The sequence below is a fragment of the Prionailurus viverrinus genome, chromosome E2 (genome assembly GCF_022837055.1).
Source record: "Prionailurus viverrinus isolate Anna chromosome E2, UM_Priviv_1.0, whole genome shotgun sequence".
Lineage (NCBI taxonomy): Eukaryota > Metazoa > Chordata > Mammalia > Carnivora > Felidae > Prionailurus > Prionailurus viverrinus.
This window is the reverse complement of record NC_062575.1, coordinates 46094530-46109002: the sequence shown is the minus strand read 5'-3', so window position 1 is coordinate 46109002 and position 14473 is coordinate 46094530.

Here is a 14473-nt window from a genome sequence, read left to right as displayed (position 1 = left end):
CAGCAAGGTGTATCTTTGATGAAGATGTACTTTACCAGTTCAGCACTTAATTTATTCTGAGAGTATTTTCTTGATACCTTTTAGTATTACATAAGTTAAAGAATATTGAGTTTATGTACATGTATGTAGCACATAATTCAGTTCTTTAACAGTAGTTAAACAGTATTAGGGAACATACTTCCCTCTGAAATTATTGTCTTCTGTGGAATTTCTCAACTCATGTGGGGAAAGTGAAATTTTTTTGTTATATTACTTTATTGTAATAAACCAGCCATTTTCATTCATGCTGACTATTTTTGTTAAGGTGATGATTACACTGAGAAATGTAACAGCTTTCTGGACGTCCATATACAGATAACTATGGCCATTCCTTTTTCTTTTGGCCTAGACTTCTGTGTTGAGTTTAGTATCAGTGTGCATATCTGGTGCTCTTGTCTCCTTCATTGTGAATTCCTGGATCTCCTTGAATGCCTGAGGTACGTGTTTCTTGCACCCCTTTCCATTGGTATGTTTGTGAATTTTGATAATGTCTTCTCTAGTCTACCATAGAGATAACAGAAATTCTTTAGTCATTCCCTAACCACCTTTCTTTGCAGGAACCATTCTGCTAGATTCATTTTGGGAAAGAATTTTTTAATCATTAGTATTAGCACAATTGGATGAAATTTATGGGAAAAAAAATCAGTTTCCTCTCTGACAGTGTAAAGTAGGATGAATTCCCAATAAATCCAGATATCTAAATGTAAAAACTAAAAATAAAACAGAAAGAAACTTTACAAATACTACATGGGTGAATTTCTTTATAACCCTGGAATGGAGATATTAAGAAGTATGACTCAAAAATCCAAGTAGAAATAAAGAAAAAAGTAAATAATTTTTATAGGACTCCATGTTAAAGATAAAGGACAATGAAAAATTGGAGATATTTGCAAGTATATCACAGACTAATATCCTTAAAGATTCTAAAATTTGAGATGAGAATGCAAGTTACACTACATTGAGATACCACTTCATCCCTACCAGATGCACAGAAATCCTAAAGGGTATTAATATACTTTATTGTCAAGACTGAAAAAACAAGAACTCTGAAATTGCTGATGAAAATGAAAAAATATAGTACAGTCCATATAGGAGGGAATTAAGCAATGTCCAGGTGTAGTCTCATGCATTTACCATAAGACCAGCACCCTTATTTCTATCCCAAAGATACACTCATAAAATTACAAAATATGGTATACACTAAGGAATTTTTTAAAAACATGATTTGTAAATGCAGCAAATTAGAAACCTTGATGTCCAGCAATAGACTGGGTGAATTAACTATCATATGAATGTACACTGGAGTATTGTGCATCTGTGTTTTTCTAGGGAGTGATCTTCAGAGTATCTTAAATGAAAAAGAGGTAAGTGCAGAATATGTTTATTATACTAATATTTGTGAAAGAAGAGGGGGATACTATATATACCTGTACTTTAAAAAAGAAATCTCGGGGCGCCTGGGTGGCTCAGTAGATTAAGTGTCCGACTTCAGCTCAGGTCATGATTTCATGGTTCATGAGTTTGAGCCCCACATCAGACTCTGTGCTGACAGCTCAGAGCCTGGAGCCTGCTTCAGATTCTGTGTCTCCCTCTCTCTTTGCCCCTCCCCTGTTCACACTCTGTCTCTGTCTCTCAAAAATAAATAAACATTGAGAAAAAAAAAAAAAGGAATCTCAAGATGAAACAACAGGGGAGGGCAAGGGTGAAAGGTTTATCTTTGGTTATACCTTGTTTTTTGTTTTGACTTTGGATCCATGTAGATATTTTACATATCAGCTTTTATTTTAAAAATTAAGTCAAAAAGGAAAATAAACCTATTTCAAAACCAGTGGATTTGATTCTACATCATGTTCTGGTATAACAACATAAAGAATAATAATTTCAAACGGTGTTAAAATATTTTGACTTACCATTAGGAGAATATCTCAAAGATATTCTGTATCTCAAGCACAAAGAGAAATATGAAGAAATCTAAACTGCCTTTATTAGTCTTTTGTTAGTGGTAATATTGGTATTATTTTTCTACCTAAGGGGTTTATTTATTTTTTGAAGTAGGCTCCATGCCCTATGTGGGGCTTGAACTCATGATCCTGAGATTGAGAGTTGCATGCTCTACCAACTTAGTCAGCCAGGCACCCCTACTAAGGGGTTTAAAAACATTAGTGACCTAGAAGCTATGAGTTGCCCATGTATCCAGACTGTAGTTTTCAAATTCCATTTTCTATAAAAAGAAAAAGTTCTCCTTAGAGAAATGGCATAAGACAGGTCAACAGTAGAAAATGTATATATAATTATCATAAAATGTCTTATTGTACCTAAAAGCAATAAAGCTATCAAAGACTACAGGATCATTAACCTAAAGGAACTGACCAAAGATAGGATCAGTTAAGCATCAGAAACTATTGCAATTGGTTGAAACTGTGTAGGTAAAACTGCCTAAATTCAAAATGAAAAAAAAAAGGGGGGGGGGGGCTTTATGGAGTTTGCCAGAGTACTAGCATATTCTGAAATTTTGGTAAGGAACAGAACAGAATTTTGGTAAGGAACCAAATTTCCTTTGGTAAGGAACAGAACCAAGTATTTATCATGATTTTTCTGTACAAGCTGTAATCAAATAGTTGGCAAGAGGAGGTTCAGAAATGACAGACTTAGAAAGTTACATTTGGCATCATTTAATAAAATAATGGAATTGGCAACAATTCATAATAAATTCGTTATTGGGAATTTCAGAAGATAACAATAAGGTTGACAACACTTCAGTTGGCCAATCTTAACACTAAATTGGAACAACATGGTATTAATATGCCTCGTGTGATGCCATAGGAAGTAGGAAGTACTACCTAAGTTATATTTCCCAACACTGAATCTTAATCTAATTTAACCTCCAGATCTAATTACCAATTTATAGGAAATAAAATGAATAAAAACTTGTGAGTGGTATATGAAGGTCACGAATTGGCCAAATCAGAATGTGGAAAATTCTATGGGACAAATTACCAAGTTTCTTCAGTAAATGAGTGGCATGGTAAGGAGGGAGAAAAATGAACTGCCTTAGTTCAAAAGAGACTTAAAGGTAACTTATCAACCAGATTCAGAGTGTGGAACATTCTTGAATCCAGACTTGGAACAAATAACTGAACAGATATTTTGAGGAAATCATGAAAAATTGAACATGGATTGGGTATTAGATACTAATTAATTTTGTTAATTTGGTTGGATGTGGTAAAGAGACTGCATATGTCCTGGTGCACATGCCTGGGGCGGGAGGGGGAGGGGAGCCAACCCCAGGCTTGGTAGCATTCTCAGGGGTGCGCTTTGAGAAAGCCCCCTCCCTTGAGCACTGTGGGAAGAAGGTTTATTGCCCCTGCAAAGACAAAAGACCCTGAAGGCGCCAGCCAGAGGCCCTTTGTCAACTGAGCAGAGTGTTATTTCAGAACTGGGTGTCCACATGGAGCAGGATCCTTTAAGACATTGGGTTTTGGATCCCAGTCGAGCACTGGGGAGTCAGGGGAGACTGTAGAGCAGGGCAAATCGGCCACTGAAGTCTGTGCTGCTCTGTCAGGGCAGCATAAACAGTGTGGTTTGGGACACCTGGTAGGAGGAGGAAAGATTGGGGTGTCGCCATTTTCCTCCCCATCACTAACACAGTGGGGCTTCAGGGAGCAGCACAGCCACCTCCAGTGGAGGTGGGACCCACTTACACCAAACGTTGCCCTTTCGAGGCCAGGAACTGCTTATTTACCAGGGTGAGATTGACATTCACTGAACTAGTTGGTCTCTCCTCCAGACCAGCACAACCACTGCTTCCAAGGCACCAACAGACAACTGTCCTGCAGTTTTGTATGTTAGTCTGGTTTTTTTTTTCTTTTTAAATTATTATTTCTTCTCTTTTCCCTGCATTACCTTTCTACTCTCCTTCCTCCCCACCCCCACCTTAGAATCAGCCTTATAGTTTCTGATTTGATTTTTCGTCAATACTTACATATTTTTCTTTCTTTTTTTTTTTTTTTTTAATTTCTGCTCTGGTTGTTTAATCCGGCATTTTTACTCTATCCTTTTTTTACCTTTTCTGTATCTCCTTTATTTTCCTCTCTGTCTTTCTGGATTAAGCCCAATAGTTTCTTTGATTCTCTCTGCCTGGTCTTCTTTCCCTCCCCTATCATTTTTCTCTTTGTTTAGGATAAGGTTTCTTCCCCCCCCCCCCACCCCGCCAACTCCTCCTCTTTTCCAGGGTTACCTCAATGAACAAATCAAAGCACACCTGGTGGACAGTCCAATCCACCACTATGAGTAGTTAGATAAAGCAGCCAAGACACAATAATAGAGTGCATGTAACACACTCCAAAAACACCTCCTAAAGTGCCAGGCCCTGAACAGTGTATGACACCCCCCCCCCCCGCTTTTTTTAAAGATTAAAAAAAATTTTTTTTAACATTTATTTATTTTTGAGACAGAGAGAGAGCATGAACAGGGGAGGGTCAGAGAAAGAAGGAGACACAGAATCGGAAGCAGGCTGCAGGCTCTGAGCTGTCAGCACAGAGCCCAACACGGGGCTCGAACCCACAGAGCGCGAGATCATGACCTGAGGCAAAGTCGGACGCTTAACCAACTGAGCCACCCCGGCGCCCCACTCCTTTTTAATATAGTAGTACTTACAGGTGCAGGACACATGACAAGCTATTAGAAGATGTAAAGGACAGAAAACTAGCCAAAATGATGCAACAGAAGAATTATCCTCGAAGGGAATCCCAGGAAGAAATGACAGAGAATTGCTCAGAACAGATATAAACAATATATCTGATCAGGAATTTAGAATAATAGTTATGAGACAAATAACTGGGCTTGAAAAATAGCATAGAAGACAGCAGAGAATCTGCAGAGATCAAGGACCTAAGAAATAGTCACAGTGAACTAATAAATGCTGTAAATGAGCTGCAAAATAAGCTAGATGCAATAACAGCAAAGATAGGTGAAATAGAAGATAAAGTATGGAAAATGATGAAGCTGAGAAAAGTAGAGAAAGGAAGTTACTAGATCATGAGGGAACAATTAGAGACTTAAGTGATTCAATGAAATAATATCCATATCATAGGAGTTCCAGAAGAGGGAAGAGAGAAAGGGGAAGAAGATTTATTTGAACAAATTATAGCGAGATGTTCCCTAATCTGGGGTAGGAAACAGGCATCTAAGTCCAGGAGGCACAGAGAACTCCCAGATCAACAAAAATAGGTCAACACCATGACATATCATAGTGAAACTGGCAAAATACAAAGATAAAGAGAAAATTCTGAAAGCAGCTAGGGACAAATGGCCCTTAACATACAAGAGTAGACAGAAAATTCTGAAAGCAGCTAGGGACAAATGGCCCTTAACATACAAGAGTAGACAGATCTGTCCACTGAAATTTGTCAGGGCAGAAGGGAGCGGCAAGAAATATTCAATGTGCTGAATAGGGAAAATATGCAGCCAAGAATCCTATATCCAGCAAGGCTGTCATTTAGAGTAGAAGAAGAGATAAATGTTTTTCCCAGACAAAAACTAAAGGAGTTCATAAACCAGCCCCGCAGGAGATCTTAAGGGGGTCTGTGTGAATGGAAAGCAGAAAAGACTACAAAGGACCAGAGACATCACCACAAGCGTGAAACCTACAGATAACACAATGACGCTAAATCCTTATCTTTTAATAATCTGAATGTAAATGGACTAAATGCCCCAATCAAAAGACATGGGGTATCAGAATGAATAAAAAACCAAGATCCATCTATATGCTGCCTACAAGAGACTCATTTTAGACCTGAGGACACCGGCAGATTGAAAGTGAAGGGATAGAGAACCATCTATCTTTCTATGGGATGTAAAAAGAAAGCCAGAGTAGCCATACTTCTATCAGACAAACTAGATTTTAACCAAAGACTGTAACAAAAGATGAAGAAGGTCATTATAATTGAGGGGTCTATCCATCAAGAAGCGCTAACAATTATAAATGTTTATGCCCCAACTTGGAAGCACCCAAATATATATATCAGTTAATCACGAACATAAATCAATGTATAGATAACAATACTGTGATTGTAGGGGACTTTAATACTCCACTTACAACAATAGACAGATCATCTAGGCAGAAAATCAGTAAAGAAACAATAGCTCTGAATGACACATTGGACCAGATGGGCTTAACAGATATATTCAGATCTTTTCATCCAAAAGCAGCAGAATGCACATTCTTCTCGAGTGCACATGGGACATTCTCAAAATGGGTCACAAAACAGACCTCAACAAATATAAAAGGATTGAAATCATGCCATGCACCTATTTTCAGATCACAATGCTATGAAACTTGAAATCAACCACAAAAATAAATTTGGAAAGCCTCTAAATACATGGAGGTTAAAGAATATCCTAAGGAATGAATGGGTCAACCAGGAAATTAAGGAAGAACTTTAAAAGTATATGGAAGCAAATGAAAATGAAAACATAACAGTCCAAACCTTTTGGGATGCAGCAAAGGCAGTCCTAAGGTGAAAATACAGCATGATCCAGGCTTATCTCAAGAAACAAGAAAAATCCCAAATACAGAATCTAACCTTACAGCTAAAGCAATTAGAAACAGAGCAGGAAAGAAGCCTCAAAACCAGCAGAAGAAAAGAAATACAGATTAGAGCAGAAATAATATAAAATAATACTTTAAAAAAGAACAGAACAGTTCAGTGAGTCTAAGATCTGGTTTTTTGAAAGGATAAACAAAATTGGTAAACCCTTAGCCAGACTTCTCAAAAAGAAAAGAGAGAACCCAAGAGATACAATCACAAATGAAAGAGATCACAACACCACAGAAATACAAACAATTATTATAGAAAACTATGAAAAATTATATGCCGACAAACTGGATAATCTGGAAGAAATGGACAAATTCCTAGATACCCATCCACTACCAAAACTCAAATGGGAAGAAATAGAAAACTTGAACAGACCCATAAGCAGTGAAGAAACTGAAGCAGTTATTTTAAAATCTCCCAACAAATAAGAGTCTTGGATCAGATGGCTTCCCAAGGGAATTTTATCAGACATTTAAATCAGAAAGAGTTAATTCCTATTCTTCTCAAGCTGTTCCAAAAATAGAATGGAAGGAAGGCTTCCGGACTCATTCTATGAAGCCAGCATCACCTTGATTCCCAAACCAGACAAAGACCCCACTAAAAAGGAAAATTACAGGCCAGTATCTCTGATGAACATGGATGTGAGAAATCTCAACAGGACACTAGCAAATTGAATTCAACAGTATATTAAAAGAATTATTCAACATGATCAAGTGGGATTCATTCCTGGGTTGCAGGGCTGGTTCAATATCTGCAAATCAATCAACGTGATACACCACATTAATGGAAGAAAAGATAAGAACCATATGATCTTGTCAATAGATGTGGAAAAAGATTTTGACAAAATACAACATCTTTTCTTAATAAAAACCCTCAATAAAGTCGGAATAGAAGGAACATACCTTAACATCATAAAAGCCATATATGAAAGGCCCATAGCTAATATCACCCTCAATCAGGAAAAACTTTCCCCCTGAGATCAGGAACATGACAGGGATGTCCACTCTCACCACTGTTGTTTAACATAGTGTTGGAAGTCCTAGCCTCAGCAATCAGACAACAAAACAAAATAAAAGGCATCCAAATCGACAAAGAAGTCAAACTTTCACTTTGATACTCTACATGGAAAACCTGAAAGACTCCCCCCCAAAAACCTGCTAGAGCTGATACATGAATTCAGCTCTGAGCCTGGAGCCTGCTTTGGATTTTGTGTGTCTCTCTCTCTGCGCCTCCCCCACTCACACTCTGTTGCTCCCTCAAAAATAAATACACATTAAAAATTAAAATATATATATTACAAAGAAAGAATTGAAATCATACTGTGTTCTTTGATTGCAAAGGAATTAAACTAGAAATTGTTTAGCAGAAAGATAACATGAAACTAAACAATACACTTTAACTCTTGGGTCAAAGAGGAAATCTCAAGGGATGTTTTTTAAAAAGGTTACACTGAGTGAAAATGAAAATAGAACACAGGAAAACTTGTAGAATGCAATTAAATCTGAATTTACAGAAAAATTTATAGTACTAAATGCTCATCAAAAATGGGGTAAAGTTCTCAAAAAAAAAAAAATACCGCTCAAATTCCTTCCATAAGAAACTAGAAAAAGAGCAAAACAATGCAAAGTGAACAGAAGGAAGGAAATAAATATAAAGAGCTTAAAATCAATAAATTGTAAACAGAAAAACAATACAGAAAAATAAACCAAAATCTCATCTTTTGAAAAGATCAATGAAACTGATAAACTTCTAGCAAGGTTGTCATCAGAAATGTAAGAGAATATTAGTAAAAATCCAGCAAACAATGATAGGATAATAAGGGAGCATTATGAGCAATTCTACTCACAGAAACTCAACAACTTAGAAGAAATGGACCATTTCTTATAAACCATGAACTAACTAATGCATCCAAGATTAAATAAATAATATGAATAGTAAAGTACAACTACTTAGGTTAAAATTCATAGTTCATTTCTAACTTTGAAATAGCTTTATTGAGATATAATTTACATTCCACATACTTTACCCTTTTAAAATGTATTATGTAATAATTTTTGGTAGGTTACATTACCAACTTTTTACAAGTTGTAAAATATATACAACATAAGATTGCCATTTTCACCATTTTTAAATGTACAATTCAGCAACATTAGTTATATCACATTGTTGTGCAACTATCACTGCTATCTATTTCTAACCTTTTCGTCACCTCAAACAGAAACTGTAGCCATTAGGCAATAACTCCTAATAACTTCTAATCTACTTTCTATGAAAATCTATTAATTTGCCTATTCTTGATATTTCATATAAGTGGAAACATACAATACTTGTTCTTTTGTGTCTGGCTTATTTTACTTAATGTAATGTTTTCAACACTAATCCATGTTGTAGCATGTGCAAGAATTTCATTTCTTTTTGTGCCTGAATATTATTCCATTGTGCATATATGCCACATTTTGTTTATTCTGTTGATGGATACTTGAGTTGTTTCTACATTTTGGCTGTTACATATAATGCTGCAATAAACATTTGTATACAAGTATCTATTCAAGTCATTGCTTTCAATTCCTTTAATACCTGAGTGGAATTGTTGGGTCATATGGAAATTCTATATTTAGCTTTTGAGGAACCACCAAGTTATTTTTATAGGAACCGCACAATTTCTAGCAATATCTGAGCGTCCCAATTGTTCCATATTCTCATCAACAGTTGTTATTTTTTAATTTTTAAAGTAGGGATCCTAGGGGGCCCCTAAAAGCCTCCAACTTCAGCTCAGGTTGTGAGATTGAGTTTTGAGTTCATGAGTTCGAGCCCTGCATTGAGCTCTCTGCTGTCAGCACAGAGCCTGCTTTGGATTCTCTGTCTCCCATTCTTTCTGCCCTTTCCCCCCACCCCCTCAAACATAAATAAAAACATTTAAAAATAAATTTAAAATAGGCATCCTAGTAGGTGTTTAGTGTATTTTTCATTTCAGTTATTGTACTTTTAAGTTCCACAACTTCTTTCAGCTTTTTCAGCATATTTAGGACAGTTGATTTTGTTTCTTCATTCATCTGGTGATGGACATTTGAGATGTTGGCTCAGGTGCATATATCCTTATGATTGTTATGTCTTCTTGATGGATTAGCCCTTTTTGATGATAAAGTGTACCTCTTTGTCTCTGGTAATTTTGTCTTAATGCCTGTTTGATCTGATAGTATAGCCACTCCATTTCTCTTATGATTGCATTTTGCATGGTGTATCTTTTTCTGTCCTTTTATTTTGAAATTTGATATTTGAATCTAAAACGTATATCCAGTATATAGTTGAATCATATTTTTAAATTCTCTGCCAATCTCCACCTTTCCCTGGAGACCTGTATATACTCTTTCTCACCTCCAGGATAAGTAGGCAGCCTCTTATTTTTGCTCACTCAGTCTGTGCTGAGCTGGGAATGGGGGGTTGTGGCATCTATCAGTTGAAACCATTGGTTCTGTTTTCCCAAAGGTGGATAGACTGTGCCAGACCTCTCAGAGCTGTAAGACTAAGTCAAATGCCAAGTCGTTGGATGGCCCTAGCAACACTGGAGTGTTGGACACACAGATCAACTCTTTTCTTCCCCATGGGAAAGCTGAGGGCTGAGGGCTTGCTTTGTGTTGAATAGAGGTAAGGATTAATGGTATCTACCAGCCCAACCCACCATCTCTGTTATCTACCCAGTGACTAGATTTTACTGGACCTGTCAGAACTCCACAACTGGCAAGACCTAAGTCAGTGTTCTGGGAGCTCCCAGGAAATTTAAGGTACAGAATGTGTAAAATATCCCCTTCCCCACCCCACCCCACCCCCAGGTGAAGCTGGTAGCCAGGAGTCTCTCACTAATCATATGATGTTGTACCATGTGCCTGGACTCTGGCGGAAGGGTGTCCCATATCTCCCTGTGGGTTTTGATGAGTCTGGCTTTGCGTTCTCCCTAGGTGCAGAGGCTTTCACTCAGTTTTTGGATTTCTCACAAAGGGAATTTTTCCATGAATTGCTGTATCAGTGTGTTTGTTAGAGGAGAGAGGGCCTAGGACATCCAATTCTACCAACTTGCGGACATCTCATTTACACAGAACCTGCTTTAATTTGTCCACAGGTCATTGAGGCTCTTTTCTTTCAGTCTTTTTCTCTCTGTGCTTCATTTTTCCAAACATATTTTCAAGTTCACTGAATTTTTCCTTCCTCTATGTTTAATCTCCAATAAAACTTTCTTCTCAGATATTTTTCTTTTATAGAAGTTCCATTTGTATCCTCTATATCTGTCCTCATTATGTTGTGGATTTTAAAAAATTTTTAAGCAGAGGCACCTGGGTGGCTTGCTCAGTTAAGCATTTGACTTTGGCTCAGGTCATGTTCTCGTGGTTCATGGGTTTGAGCCCTGCATTGGGCTCTGTGCTGACAGCTCAGAGCCTGGAACCTGCTTCAGATTCCGTGTCTCCCTCTCTCTACTCCTCCCCCATTTGTGCTCTGTCTCTCTCTCAAAAATAAACAATAAAAAAATTAAAAATTCTTAAACATATTAAGCATAATAGCTTCTTTAGTAATTTTGTACTGATACCATTTCCCCTGCCATTTTATTTGACCAACCAATTGATTTTTTTCTGGTTTCGTGTCACGTGGTGGAGGGCTTCTTTATACAGATAATGAACATTATGCAATTTACATTGTTGAATGTGGCTATTGTTACATTTATTTTAGAGGGTGAAGCTTTGCTCTGTAGGCAGCTGGGTTACTTGCTTGATTCTTTTAAAACTTTAAAACAGTTTAGGACAAGTCTAAAGTGCTTTAGAGATGGTTGACCTCTGTTCGTTATGTGTGACTCTTCTGGGCTATCTACTAAATGGTATGGGTGATCATCAGGGTCAGAATTAGAAACACCTCTGCCCTGTGTCAGCTCTGGGCATTTTACAACTTGCAGCTCTCTGATTACACTTTGCTCAGACTTGTAGAATCACAACCTACACATGTACTACTTAATGTTAGGAAAGACCGAAGAGGACCCTTTCACACATTTCTGAAATTCTCTGCACAGCTTCCTTCTCTCTGAAACTGCTCTGCAACTTCCAGGAACATCAGTCTCTTTGATCTCAATCTTCTCAACATAGACCAGCATGCTCAGTTTGCGATAAACCTTTTTCATTATGTAGAATGTATCTCCAGGTAGGAAGTTGGTGTGATCATACTGCTCACTTAATTTGTATCTTTCTTGTTGAGGATCACAGTTGCTGTTTAAACCTGTTATTCCATCATGGCTCCTTTTGGCTTTATTTTTTGTTCCTGGTGATGGTATAGGGAATGAGCACTCTCATACTTTAATGATGAGAATGTAAACTGGCTGTTTCAAAACAGCATAATCTATTAAAACAAATGTAAAATGTATACATATTTTGACTTAGCAGTCTAATCTGTAGGAATATATTCTGTAGAAATAAAAACACAAATATGCAAGAATAAGCATATAAAGACATTTATTGCCTGGTTTGCAGCAACAAAGAAATAACCTGAATATTCAATCTGGAGAAAATAGGGAGGATATATCATGGCATTGCTGTTACCATGTTTCTGTTTTGTTCTGTAGGCATTTTTAAAAAGACAAAAGCAAGTATACAAGAGACACAGCAACCAAATGTAATGAGCAGATGTCTTTTAAATCCTGACTCAAATAATCCAACTATAATCAGTAATATCTCAAAAATTACTAGATATTAATTAAGTCCTTATCTGTTCAAGATACATACTGAAATATGTAGAGGGGAGATGATAAAATATACTGGTTTGGGTACAATAGGGAAGATGGTGGCGTAGGAGGATGCTGGGCTCACCGCGTCCTGCTGATGACTTAGATTCCACCCACACCTGCCTAAATAACCCAGAAAACCGCCAGAAGACTAGCTTGGCTCTCCGGAGCCAAACGTAGACAAGAGGCCCACGGAAGAGGGTAGGAAGGGCGGAGAGGCGGTGCATGCTACATGGACTGGCGGGAGGGAACCAGGGCAGAGGGGCAGCCTGCCGGCAAAGCAGAGCCCCCGAGTCTGGCTTGCAAAAGCAGAGGGGCTGGACGGAGTATATTCTGACAGCAAGCGGGACTTAATATCTGGGAGGTTATAAATTAACAGCTCTGCTCAGAGAGTGGGAGGGCTGGAGGACAATGCGAGGGAGAGTTGTTGAGCCCCGGATGACAGAGCACAACTTGGCAGGGAACAAAGGCGCTCACCAGCGCCATCTCCCTCGCCCATCCCCCAGCCAAAATCCCAAAGGGAACCAGTTCCTGTCAGGGAACTTGCATGCACCGTGCAAACACCCAATGCTGTGTTTCTACAGATCCATCCCTCTGGCGGTGGGTCTGACTCCCTCCCGGTGCTGCAGGGCCCCTCCTGAAGTGGATCACCAAAGGATAAACAAGCTGAGCCTGCTCCTCCCGTCCCTGTGCACCTTGAGGATCCACCCCAGCAAATATGCCAGATCCCCAGCACCACAAGCCTGGCAGTGTGCAAGTAGCCCAGATGGGCCACCACCCCACAGTGAGTCCCGCCCCTAGGAGAGGGGAAGAGAAGGTACACACCAGTCCGACTGTGGCCCCAGCAGTGGGCTGGGGGCAGACATCAGGTCTGACTGCGGCCCGCCCACCAACGCAAGTTATTCAAGACAGCACAGGGGAAGTGCCCTGCAGTTCTGCACCACTCCAGGGACTATCCAAAATGACGAAACAGAAGAATTGCCCTCAAGAGAATCTCCAGGAAATAGCGACAGCTAACGAACTGATCAAAAACGATTTAAAGAATATAACAGAAAGTGAATTTAGAATAATAGTCATAAAATTAATCGCTGGGCTTGAAAACAGTATAGAGAACAGCAGAGAATCTATTGCTACAGAGATCAAGGGACTAAGGAACAGCCAGGAGGAGCTAAAAAATGCTATCAATGAGCTGCAAATAAAATGGGGTCGACCACAGCTCGGATTGAAGAGGCAGAGGAGAGAATAGGTGAACTAGAAGATAAAATTATGGAAAAAGAAGAAGCTGAGGAAAAGAGAGATAAAAAAATCCAGGAGTATGAAGGGAAAATTAGAGAACTAAGTGATGCACTAAAGAGAAATAATCTATGCATAATTGGTATTCCAGAGGAGGAAGAGAGAGGGAAAGGTGCTGAAGGTGTATTTGGAGAAATAATAGCTGAGAACGTCCCTGATCTGGGGAAGGAAAAAGGCATTGAAATCCAAGAGGCACAGAGAACTCCCTTCAGACGTAACTTGAATCGATCATCTGCACAACATATCATAGTGAAACTGGCAAAATACAAGGATAAAGAGAAAATTCTGAAAGCAGCTAGGGATAAACGTGCTCTAATATATAAAGGGAGACCGATAAGACTCATAACCGATCTCTCTACTGAAACTTGGCAGGCCAGAAAGGAATGGCAGGAAATCTTCAATGTGATGAACAGAAAAAATATGCAGGCGAGAATCCTTTATCCAGCAAGTCTGTCATTTAGAATATAAGGAGAGATAAAGGTCTTCCCAAACAAACAAAAACTGAAGGAATTCGTCACCACTAAACCAGCCCTACAAGAGATCCTAAGGGGCATCCTGTGAGACAAAGTACCAGAGACATCGCTACAAGCATGAAACCTACAGACATCACAATGACTCTAAACCCATATCTTTCTATAATAACACTGAATGTAAATGGACTAAATGCACCAACCAAAAGACATAGGGTATCAGAATGGGTTAAAAAAAACAAGACCCATCTATTTGCTGTCTACAAGAGACTCATTTTAGACCTGAGGACACCTTCAGATTGAAAGTGAGGGGATGG